Genomic DNA, 13,111 nt, shown 5'->3' with positions numbered 1-13,111 from the left:
TACCTGAAGATGCAAATTTATTCTCTTCAATATGTATTTACAGACAAATCTTTGTAAAAGTTGCTGTATCTTCAGGCTTTGTTTCTGTTATCTTATTTGGTTGGCCTGTAAAGTTTTGACCTGCTCTGTGGCAAAGTGTTATAAATATGTTTGTTTTGAACAAGAAGACAAATATGTTTTGTGTTTTCCAGGAAGTTTGATGCTTCATGGGTCACCATGGAAGCTGGGGTCACGGGGGATTCTTCCTCTCTCCAGAGGGAAGACAGCAAACTCATTGCTGTGTGGTTATTCCTGGACGACATACACACAGAAATATCCACCAATGTAAAGGCTGACCTTTTACCTTCATGCAGTGCATAGTGAGGGAAGGACTGTGAGGACACTCTGCTGTCACTGACAGGATGAAGTACAACCTCCTCAACTCAGTAATAACCACAGTATACTTGTATGAGTGTGTAACAACTTGAAAGCATATCAGGTTAACAGCATTGCTTGCTGTCAGTCTTCTAAGTTCAACATTCCTGGTATGTCAAAGAGGAAGGAGATGTTCATAAGAGTGTGTCTTGATTTCAGCAGGTGTATCTGTCAGTGACACCATGAGTCATATGTCTGTAATCATTGCATTTCTGTCACCACAAAGCCAGAGTAGCACATATACACAAACAATGGCACTGACACATTGAAAAAAATGCAACTTGATGTAAATCATCACAGCATCAATGAGGACGTTTCTAGCTTTTCAAAGAAAATCTTGAAATTCGGGGAAATTTCTGTAATCTGACCTAAAATCAGAGGAAAAATCAAATGTTACCTAACCAAGCTGGACCTATTTTTGTTATAAAAGCAATTCAGACTGTGACAGACTCCGCACTCATCTCTAATCCGAAAGTACTTATTCACATCTGAATATGTCACATTCTATGAACAGGTTAGGATGGATAAATAAACTTTCCTTTCTTTTATTTATTTATTTATTTATTTATTCATTTATTTTGCTTTCCTGTTTGAATACATTGTTTTAGTTGTAATAAGATGACGTCCTGATAAAAGTTCTTTTTATGTGGTTCAAACTGGTTTAATTTCAGGAGCTGAGACCAAACAAGACAAGACAGCCAAGACAGAAGTAATCAAATGCGTCTTCAAAAGTTGTAATTTTGTGTAAATCCCTTCATAGGAAGTGAATTTAAGTCATAGGTATGTCTGTTTCACAACCTTTGAAAGATGTTTTTTCCCAGTCTTGTTTTTTTTTTATTTCTCATTCTTCTCTTTTCCTTTTTAAACTGTGCTGTGCATGTGAGTCAGTCTAGAAGGATTAATTAACATTGCTGCCCAATATCCTGATCTAATTCATAGATGTTTTTTCCCCTCTCTCCTCATGCCAACTTCCTCTCTCATTGTAGTATCCTACATGATGAGGCAAACAGCAACCGTCGTCCTACCAAAGTTCAAATTCAGGCCACAGACTCGATGTACAGCTTCTGCTGCTTGCAGTGATACAGTACCAACAGGCTGTGTGGATTAAGGTTTAATCAACAAGTACCAAATCTTCTGCCAAATATTATCTTGATGAATCCCATGGGATCATTCATTCATTCATTCATTTTCCGAACCGCTTATTCCAATTCAGGGTCGCGGGGAAGCTGGAGCCTATCCCAGCCGGCTTTGGGCGACAGGCAGGGTACACCCTGGACAGCTCGCCAGTCCATCGCAGCCCATGGGATCAATAAACATGATTTGTTTTGACTCCTGGCAAAAGTTTAACAGCTTGACTGGGAAACAGCTGAAATCTTTGAAAAACCAATTCTAAAAAGATGAGAAGCAGTGAAATATGTAAATAGAAAGAATTAATTGCAATCATCATAAACTTATTTAATTGATATCTGAATAGAGGAAAAAGTCAGTGGTGAAACCTTTGGATAAAAATATAACATCATATTACATTCACTCCTGTCTAACTTTGATATGCTCTGACCTTGATATTTTTCCTCTGGTGCAACAAAAGAGAAAAGGTAAACATGTTCCAAGGGTTTGTTGTTACTTATTAACAATGCAATGCATTTGGAGGAGTGTATAGAAGTACATAGTTATCTCTGAAATTCAGAGAAATTGAATTTATGATCTCCAGCATAACAACTCATCTTCCCACTTCATTTCAGTGTTTGGAAGTGCCAAGACTGTAAAATGTACTCATGTAGTAAAGTTATCTCTTGATGGGAACAATAGAAGAAACTAAAAAAAAGTAATGAATGAATGAAGAAGTGAGAAATGTTTTGGTTTTTATTTTATTATTATACATTGCAGTCAGGGAAAAACCTAATAACTGTATGATCAGAAATTAAAGTTTGATGAACATTATAAAAAAAAAAACCGGTGGCCTGTATGAAAAGTATTGTTATGGTTTTGCCCCTGAGATGTCTTGTGGAAAGAATGTGGGGAGATCCAAAATTTCACTGGGACAGTGAGTTATAACTAGAAGGTTTTGATTTAAATCTTTGTCAAAACTCTTTTTTTTGGCATCCATTTGGTATTTTCATGCATGATAGGAAATGACATACATGTTTTTTGGTATTTGTGCAGCCTATATTCTTTCTCAGAGAATGCCATAATGAGATAGAAAGTGAATTAAGGGACTGCTATATGGAGGGTGTGAAGAAGAAAAGTGCCGAATGGGGGGGTTGCTGGGAGGAGAGGAAAGGAGAGGGAGGAGGACTGCAAAGTCACAGCTGTATTGTTGTGTGTTTTCCCAACATCAACAGCAGAGGAAGTGAAATGGAGCAGGTTAATATACAAACAGCACAATGAGGCAGTTAGTGTGCAGCAGCTGTGGAACATGGCTGTCACCGGGTCCAAGAGTGTGAAAACTGAACACAACCTTCTGTTAAAAAGGAGGAGCTTATAGTGTGGGAAATTTTTTTAAATGCAAATCCCTAGAATCAGCAAATCATATATGTATATATACATATACATATACATATATATATATATATATATATATATATATATATATATATATATATATATATATATATATATATATATATATATATATATATATATATATATATATATATATATATATATATATATATATATAGAGTCCTGGGAGCTTGAGGGTCCTTCGCAGTATCTTAGCTGATCCTAGGACTGCGCTTTTCTGGATGTAAATGTCAGATGTTTCACCATCTGTTGGAGCCACTTCTCCAGTGTTGGGGATACGGCTCCCAGTGCTCCAATCACTATGGGTACTACTGTTCTTCCTTGAGGCCTTGGTACTTCTCCAGTTTCTCATGCTCCTTTTTCCTGATATTTCCATCATTGGGGATATATACATCGATCACTACAGCTTTCCTCTGCTGCTTATCCATGATCACTATGTCCGGTTGGTTGGCCACCACCATTTTATCTGTCTGGATCTGGAAGTCCCAGAGGATCTTAGCCCTCTCATTCTTCACCACCTTGGGGGGGGGGTTCCCACTGGTACTTAGGGGTCTCCAGTCCATATTCTGCACAAATATTCCTGTATACTGTGCCGGCTACTTGGTTACGGTGCTCCATGTATTCTTTGCTTGCCAGTATCTTGCACACTGCTGTGAGGTACTGGATTGTTTCAGGGGCTCCTTTGCTTAGTCTGCACCTGGGATTCTGCCTGGTATGGTAGATCTGGGCCTTGATCGCTCTGGTGCTCAGGGCCTGCTCCTGTGCTGCCATGATTGGTGCCTCTGTCCTGTCCTTCAGTCCAGCCATCTCCAGCCATTGATAGGACTTGTTTATATCGACCACTTCAGCGATCTGCCGATGGTACATCCCATGCAGGGGCTTTTCCTCCTGGGGTTCTTCCATCTCATGTTGCTGCCGATTCCATTGTCTGAGAGATTCACTAGGTGCTTCCTCCCTCGATGCCCTCTTCCTGATGTATTTGTCAAAAGTGGACTGAGCAGTTTGCCTTGTCCCAGTTTTTTGGTTTTGGTGTTTTTAATTGTATATATTTATGCATGTTGAGTGTGATTTTAGTTTAGGGGCAAGGCAGCTAATTGACAACTGACAACAACTCGTATCTCCCTTCCCTGCGATGAGATTGGTGGGGAGTTATTGGTCTACAAGTGTGGCAGGACCATATAAAGGAGACTAACACCAGTGAAGCAGAGAGCAGCATGGACATGGAGCAATGGCCAGCATCTGGGCACAAGCAACCCAGGCAGGAGGAAAATGCTGTATGAGACAACTGCCAGTGAAAGAACGGCAGATTGAGGTGGCACTGGAGCAATTGCTAGCTGGACTGGGACAAAGAGGAGGAATGCCACGTACAGATGAGTAGAAAAGAAAGTCGACACATCTTGCCAGTTGTGTGGGTGGGCTGACTTCCATACTCTAAAAGTCTCTGAGTGCCCCTTATGTTTTCCAATAGAAATGTGGTGGAGACCAAGGCAGATGAAGGCTTCATTACCAGGCACCCCAAGGAGGACATACCCCCCTGCTCTCCAAGGTCTGAATATTTTATCTCCAAGCTAAGACATTTAACTTATTTTACGTAGTCTTAATAGGCAGGCCAAATAACTAAACAATAATTGATAGTATAGTAACAAGTAATGATTTTGTATCAGCCTTTTAGATGCCATTGTTACTTTCAAGACTTCAAACCTTTGCAAAAACTTCACTGTATTAAAGTTGAGCAAAGGTTTGCTTGCACTCCATTCTTACCCATTGGTGCTTCTTTTTTTTACTTTTTAAAGTCACTGGAAAGTTGAAGGAAAGACATGAACCCATATTTACATACAAATTATGTGTCTTCTTATAAGCTCTTGTCATCAGAACATATTCCCAAAAAAAAACCCACAAACTTAAAGGAACTGTTTGAAGTATGACATTGAGACCTATGGAAAACTCTTGAAGCCTTGGCTGTGTGGGGATTAGAGAACTATGAACAACGAAAGGATTGAGTTTGGCTCTTTCAAGAAAAGGAGAAGTGAAAATGAGGGAGGTGTGTGCACAGCTTCCAACCCAAAAGGGCAACCCCCAGGGGCTACAGATAAGTTGAAAGAAGAAAAAAAAATTTTTTTTCTTTAGTGGAAGGTGGCGGACCCTCCTACAGCAATGTAATGGGAATTTCCCTCTGAACAAACCATCCCTCAGATCAAAGTGTGCACATATGTGTGTCTGTAAGGCGTGCTTTACATGTGATTTAGTCACCAGCATATTAAGAGTAGAATAAAAGAACTGCATAGTGTGGAGAAATAGAAATATATGAATACATGACTGATGCCTTTGAGGAATCAGATTAAAACAGCATATAAATGCTTTATTATATTTTCCCTTTATTGTGTTGCACTATATTGAGTTGATTCGCATTGAAATGTAACACATTGTCATCCACTGCATGTTCTGTATAACACCATCAAGGTTTTTGTCAAAACATACTTATCCACAAATATCCTGTTGCATCGCATTGAGTTTTTCATTGTTAAATTATCATGTATTAAACAAAAAATATTTCTCCCACTAACTGATGATATAGACAGCATTTTCTTGCAGTCTGAAACTCCTCGTTGTTTTCTTCTTTAAACTTCCTAAATAAACACTCAGTTTATTTCAATCTAGTTTAAAGAACCAGCTGTTCTTAGCTCCTTTTTAATAGTATTATTTAAAAGTCCGAATCTGCAGTTTCTTTGAAACAGGATTTTTTTTAACTGAATCATGTTTTTTAATAGTTTTAATTTAATGTTCTTTCTCTTTTGCCTGTTTTGAATGGTAAATTATGCTTCTTATTTTCTAATGTTTGAATGTCTGTAAAGGTATTAAAATCACTGTTGTAGAATTGTGCTGTACAAATAGACTTGCCTTGCCTTTGTGGAAAAAGTTCAACAAATAAAGTTGCATGAACAGCATAGAAGTCTGTCAAAAAAAAGGGCCAATTAAAACAAGAAGTGGGAGTTAACACAGCACACAAGAATAACAAATGCTTAACTATCTCTCTCCAACACTTTGTAACAACAGTAAAGATCAACCGTCCCTTCATTAACCAGACTCATGAGACTTCTCACCAAACTGTCACTCCCACATATCTTTGAAGAAATTTCAGTAGACATCATCAGTTTTCAATTTCTTTTTTCTTGCTGCATTTTATTTGTTATGATCACATTGCTTTTTATCTCAGCATATTAACATATTAGATTTTTGTCAGTTGTGCTTATGCTGCATGTTATCTCTTGGAATGTGTAGTTGTTACTGGTATTTTCCATGTCAGTGTGTGTGCGCTGTAGTAGTGGGAGCCTCTGACTTCGAATATCTGGTCTCTTTACCATTTTCATGTCATGTCATGTTATGTGACAAGATATGACAAGATGGTCAAAATTCAAGGCAAGTTTATTTGATAAAGTTATTTGGTTGGAAAAGATGTTAACCTGTCAGCAGCTGTCTTGTTCATCTGAAAAGACATGTTCGGTCTTAATCGGTAATTAACCACCGAATTTTGGGGATAGCAGCTTTGAAGAACATAATATATGTACAGTAGTCACATGGTTTACCAGTCTGTTCCATCGATTCTTCAATCAAAGTTACAAAAGCTGTATTCAAATAATTTTATTCTTTAAGGTAGGACATTATGAGAGTTACGTCCACCATGGTGCTCTTAACTAATTTGTCTTTACCTCTTACAGTTGACTGACCAGCCAGCCTGGTCTGTACAAGGCCTGTGGCAGGTGTCATGGAGGCCACCCCCTTTGCCCGACCCATTGCAGCATTATTTGGTTTCTTTGGGGTTTTTTTTTTTTTTTAGTTTGTAGTCTCCATTTGTCCTGTTTTCGGTTTTGGTTCTTTGGTTTAATTTAGGAAGCAGCCCAAATTCAAACTGCTTGGCTGGTTTGTGGTCTACTCACCTCCTTTTTTTTTTTTTTATTTTGGCCAGGGCTCCCTGTTCCTTTATTATTTCTGGTTGGATTAAAATTCTTTTTTAAATTTAACTGGTTCGGTTGTAGTCTCTTTGTGTTGAGCCATGTATTTTTCTTCTTATGTTTGGGGCTGTAACATATTTGGGGGCTTATCCGGGATCCTGCTGGGATCTTGCAATTGTTTGTGGTTTGGTTTTGTGTTGGTTCATGCCTTCTCTTGTCTTGTAGGTCTTCTTAGTTTCTGAGCAGTTGGTGCTTTTTAGTTTTGTGCAGCCCAGTAAATTTGCTGTAGGGCTAATTGTTGTGTAGTGTTAATTGAATGATTAGTGGCGTGCTTTGCTGTTGTTCTGATGCATGTTTTACTCCATTATAGAGTTTACGCTGTAGGATTTTGATCTATGTAGGAAAGATCATTTATTGTTATTGCCATACATTATTCTATTCCTGTGCCTAAACAAGTATGAAAGAGATGAAAGCAGAATTTCTTATTGATCTTGAGTTGTCTTATACCATTCCTGTGGTGTCTGACACTGTTTCTGCCATCATAGACTGCGAGGGATCAGTCTATGATGGCAGAACTACTTGTGAGTTTGCTTGCTCCACTGTATGATCTTGCGTCTTAAGAGGATACTGTAAGTTTGCCCTCCAGTTATTTCTGAAGAGACGGCATCTTGATGTGCAAGTGGTCACTAATTCATGCTTCTCAGCAGAAAGGCTTTTGTATTGTCATTCAAGTAATACCGTTGAGGTTTCGAGTGAATATTCTAGCTCTGGCGCATGATAATGCCTTATCTGGTCACCTGAGAATCAATAAAACTCATTATTGCTTCTTTAGACATTTCTTTTGGCCTGGTCTTAGATGTGATGTGATTCAACAGTGCAAAACCTGTCACATGTGTCAACATGTGTTCTAGCCTTAAAATTGAGGGTACTAATATATGACATTATGGATAATTTTCATAATTATCCATAATTTTAGTTTCAAAAACTAATGGAGAAAACTATGAGAACAAATTCCCCCACTAAAAAACAGACACTGGTTTGAAGTGGGGTCTGCATTCACAGGCAAACTGTTTATGTTCACCAGAACAGCTTGTATTCATAAATGCAAAAGAAGTCGTGTTGAACAACAGTCAATATGAGAGAAATGTATTTTAGTCTGATGAGATATATTTTTATCAGCTGCAATATCTGTCTACATAGAAAGAATTGTTTAATGATATAAAGATTTTTTTTTTTTTACTGCAAAAATCATTGTTATGTGGAAAGTGTGTATAAAGAGACTTCTGTACATGTGGAACAACACAGGTAAAGTGTAGTTCTTAAGCCAGCTCAACACTTGCAGAAATACAGTATTAATAACTTGTAATTTTCCAGCAACTGTATGTCCCATCTCTGGTAAAGACGAAAAACTCAGTGAGGCATGCCACAGCTCTTTCCAGCTGAGGTTATTTTCCTAATGAGAGGATAAACAGGAAAAAAAAGACAAACTCTGACTCAAGTTTTTAAATTTGGAACAATAGATCACAAGTGTTACAGAAAAAGAACTGGATGGTGTGATGGATGAACACACACTGTACATGAAGAGTGTTAAAAAGCATGCATACTGGCTGCAAATATAAATGCCACACAACCCTGGACTTCCTGTTAAAAGGAAGTTCTGGTGGTTTTTCTGTGCAAATTTGCACAGTTGTGGTTTTTACTAAGAAAACTTGAAGGCGATGTAGATGTAGAGGGAAGGAAATGCATCAGCTACTGACGTCTCAGGACAAACTCAGTCATTTTAACGCATAAAAGTTCATTTTGTCCGTGAATATGGGTTTATATGGCTTGCGTAGTCAGGGTCGTTGACTTAAAAAGAAAGTGAGTTATAAATGCAGCTCTGTTGCTCATTTACAATGTGCGTGCAAGATCATTTTTTGTCTTTGAAAAATGTGAGTAAATTACTTCTGGAGATGAGTATGATTTGCTTCGAGTGAAACACAATTTTTATCACCTACAAGAGATCCAAATGTTTGCCTAGCAAACAAGACAAGCCAAGGCATTTGTTGTCTGTTTCCTTAGCTGCTGGAAACCCAACAGAGCATAATCATTTAAAAAATTGTTTTTCCTTTCTTTTTTTTCCCTCGCTCTTTCTTCATCTCAGTATCAATCTTGCAGTAACCTGCTGCCCCAGACATTTATACCGCATCAATTTATCTGACTGCCTAAGGACTTGATTTGAGACATAAAATCAAAGAAGTTCAAGCTGCGACAGGCCTTATATATCGAATGATCAGACCTCAGGAAGGATGTGATTTAAGTTTTGGCAAAACTTTATTGCTGCTTTGCAAAAAAAACATCATTAACTTGCTTCTCATACCTGAAGAGCTTTTTGTACTTGGTGTTAAACTTAACTTTAAAGAGTTGAGAATCAACTTGATGTGTATGATATGACTTGTTCTGTTACATTTAAGTCCAGTAAGTCTGCTTTAATCCAATGCATGAATCCAACTTTTTTTGCGTTTTACCGTCTGCACACTGACAACAGATTAGATATCTTGACTCGCAACATGAGATAGTTGCCTATAGTTACAGATGTCAATCTTGAAGCTTATTTGTTTGTCATGATAGTTTGGCATTAATTACAAGAATGACCACAACAGAAAAAAGGAGAAACACTAGAGAAAAAAAATCCACACTTTGCTCCAGCATCTTAGTACTGTCATAGTAATTGCATTATCTAGATTGTCTAGCTGTAGTCAGTCCCTCCACACCAATCATCCTAATATTTAAAATATTTTTCCAGTGTTTTTATCGGTATTCAAGCAGCACATCCTCATAGATTTCCTTGACTGTTTTTTGGCAACAAGCAGTATCAAGGAAAATATATCCGATTTGTATCAGAATTACTAGTTACAGACACACAGGTGCCACCGCAAAAATGACGGATATTTTGAGACATTTTGATCGATAGTTGTCCATTACTGAAACACCAGTCTGGCTGCTTTTGTTATTGTTGTTTTTGTTATGTGTGCGATGTGTTTTTCTTTTTTTTTTTGTTTACTTTTTTTGTAAGAATACCTTTATATCTATTGTGAAAAGTGCATTACATAGATTCTAAATGGTAAAAATTTAAACTTTGAGGCATACAGCTCTGTAGTAACCGCTTTAGTGAATAGCTTGATTCCAAAAGATTTGGAAGTCGTTTCTAATGTGTGATGGCAGAAGGGTAGAGTAATAGTAGAGTATATGTCTAATTTTGGCCAGGCAGCCTGACAACAATCAGAGGACCTTATACCCTAATAAAAGAAAAATGGTTTAGAAATGGAAAGCAAGTACCGTATTTTCTGGGCTATTAGCCGCTACTTTTTTCATATGTTTTGAACCATGCGGCTTATGAAAAGGTGCGGCTATTCTGTGTTTTTTTTCTTCCACCGCTAGGGGCGCGCTAACCGGAATTAGAATCAAAACTAAAGAAAAATAAAGCAAAGAAGCATATGTTACTTTTTTCTTTAGCTAGTAGATAGAACACGGACGAAGAATTACCAACTATTAATTATTTTCGAATTCTTGCCCCTTCATTATGGAACCCACACGAAGAAGTTCGTATGATGCAAGTTTTAAGTTGAAGGCCATTGATATTGCTATCGAGGAAGGAAACCGCACGGCTGCACGCAAGCTTGGCATCAATGAATGTATGGTGAGACGCTGGAGGAGACAGAGGGAAGAGCTCATGAAATGCAAAAAGTCAAGGAAATCTTTCAGAGGACAAAAAAGCAGGTGGCCTGAACTTGAAAATGTCCTGGAGGACTGGGTGAAGATACAGAGAGCCGGTGGCAGAGGTGTATCTACTGTTCAGATCCGACTTAAAGCTAAAACAATAGCGCGCAAAATGAATATTGAAGATTTCAAAGCGGGGCCGTCATGGTGTTTCAGATTCATGAGACGTAAAAACCTGTCCATCAGGGCACGGACCACTCTCTGCCAGCAACTCCCCCCTGACTATCAGGAAAAGATTAAAAACTTCTGCACATTCGTTGAAAGTAAGATACAAGAGCACTCCATTGGACCAGACGAGATAATAAACATGGATGAAGTACCTCTGACATTTGATCTGCCTCTGACCAGGACGGTTAACAAGGCTGGTGCATCCTCCGTGTTGTTGAAAACAACAGGTCACGAGAGGACGCACTTCACCTGCGTGCTGGCATGCACGGCATCCGGACAAAAACTTCCACCTATGGTGATTTTTAAGCGCCTAACTATGCCTAAAGAACAACTACCGAGAGGCGTAGTGGTCAAAGTTAATGCCAAAGGGTGGATGATGGAAGGAATAATGAAGGAATGGTTAAGAGAGTGCTACAGCAAGCGCCTCGGAGGATTTTTTCTCCAGAAAAAAGCACTGCTTGTTTTGGACAGCATGAGAGCCCACGTCACAGATTCTGTAAAAGAGGCGATCAAGAAAACAAACTCAATTCCAACTGTGATTCCTGGAGGTACAACAAAGTATTTGCAGCCACTTGACCTCAGTGTGAACCGGGCATTTAAAGCAGCACTCCGGGTCGAGTGGGAGACTTGGATGACGAGCGGGGATAAGTCATTCACAAAAACCGGCCGCATGCGAAAAGCGTCCTTTTCGGATGTCTGTCAGTGGATCCTAACAGCGTGGAGTGCTGTGAAAGAATCCACCATCACCAACGGGTTCAGAAAGGCAGGACTGCTACGTGAGAGCGCTGCACCTTCAGAGCGAACTTCACCGGAGGAAGATAGTGACACTGAGAGCGAGGCAGACGGGGACAGATGTGACGAAGCGCTGATGAGATTGTTCAACGCCGACACTGAAGAAGACGACTTTATGGGTTTCAGCGAAGATGATTAAAGTGACGCAGGAGAAATTAAGTTAAGTAAATACTGATTATGTTCTATTGGTTCTGTTCTGTTTTAATCAGCAAAGTTGCTGCCGTGTTAGAAGGCACTGTTATGAATTCTGCGGCCTGTACTAAGGTGCGGCCTATGTATTTTTTTATTATCGTTTTTTTAAAAATAGAGCAGGTGCGGCTTTTATAGGGAAGCGGCTAATAGCCTGGAAAATACGGTAAGGACATTCATTAAAGATATAAAATGGGAAAGAAATCCAGACAGAGAGAGGCTAAAAGAGAGAATGACTGCCAGGTAAAAGCATCTCTGGCATGCACCTTCCCTTAAAGTCTAACCAAGCTACACACATACCCACATATGCACAACCTGAGCAATTTCTGCGGTATACGATAAGGTAAAAAGAGCATTAGGTTTCCACTCTCTCTCTTCAAGTATGATCTTATTTACAGGACTTCCTTTCCCCTCCATTCTCTGCTCCCTTCATTCTTTGATATTAATACCTCACAGCATGTGCAGTTTAATTTGTGTCCATGACAGAAAGTGTATGCACCTTATATTTATGTATTCTGTAACTACACCTAAGATGTATTTAACAAAACTTTTTAACAAGCAGGACCAGAAGTATTTGACAATTGGTAAAGTTTTGCTGACCAAATAATCTACAATGACCTTTTGGATTTCAAAAGAATATATTTCATGTAAGCTTAAAAATGCTTTTCAAAATGACCGACAATGACATGTAATATCTCAAAAGTGGTAAAAAAAAAAAAAAACATTACAAGATTCCAACACTTTTCCAGTCAACAAATTAATTTTTGATGTTCCATAATCTCTGTGATAATACTGCAAATAAGGAAATCTATAAACTCAGATCTCTGTTACTAACTTTCCTCTGAAAGCATTTAAACTTTTCTGTGCATTTGTTAGATTACTGCAATTACTTACAATAAAATGCTAAAATTTCAGGGGATTCCAAGATGGCGTCAGTGTGAGCAGTTGTGTTTTTGCGCTCTCCCTGTCCACCCTGTCCTGACAAAAGGTTCTATGATCAGATTACAAAAATAATGCTTGAACTATCTAGGTTTAAGTTTATTGTAGGCGCTGATTTTAACGCTGTGATGGACCCTTCCCTTGACAGATCTAGCCTTTCCCAAAACGTAGATCAAAAACATGTCACAGAAACACTTTGCACATTGGCTAATGAAACTGGAGTTGTTGATCTCTGGCGTATATTGAACCCCAGTACCAAAGATTTTACACATCGGTCTGCCAGACATAAATCTTTTTCACGTATTGATTATTTTTTTGTTTCCAGAAGCTGCTTTCAAAATGTTTCCAGTATTACCCACGTGCCCTTTTCTCTTTCT

Source organism: Telmatherina bonti, assembly GCF_933228915.1.
Source record: "Telmatherina bonti genome assembly, chromosome: 3".
Lineage (NCBI taxonomy): Eukaryota > Metazoa > Chordata > Actinopteri > Atheriniformes > Telmatherinidae > Telmatherina > Telmatherina bonti.
The sequence above is the reverse complement of the archived record's forward strand: the minus strand, read 5'-3'. Positions refer to the sequence as shown.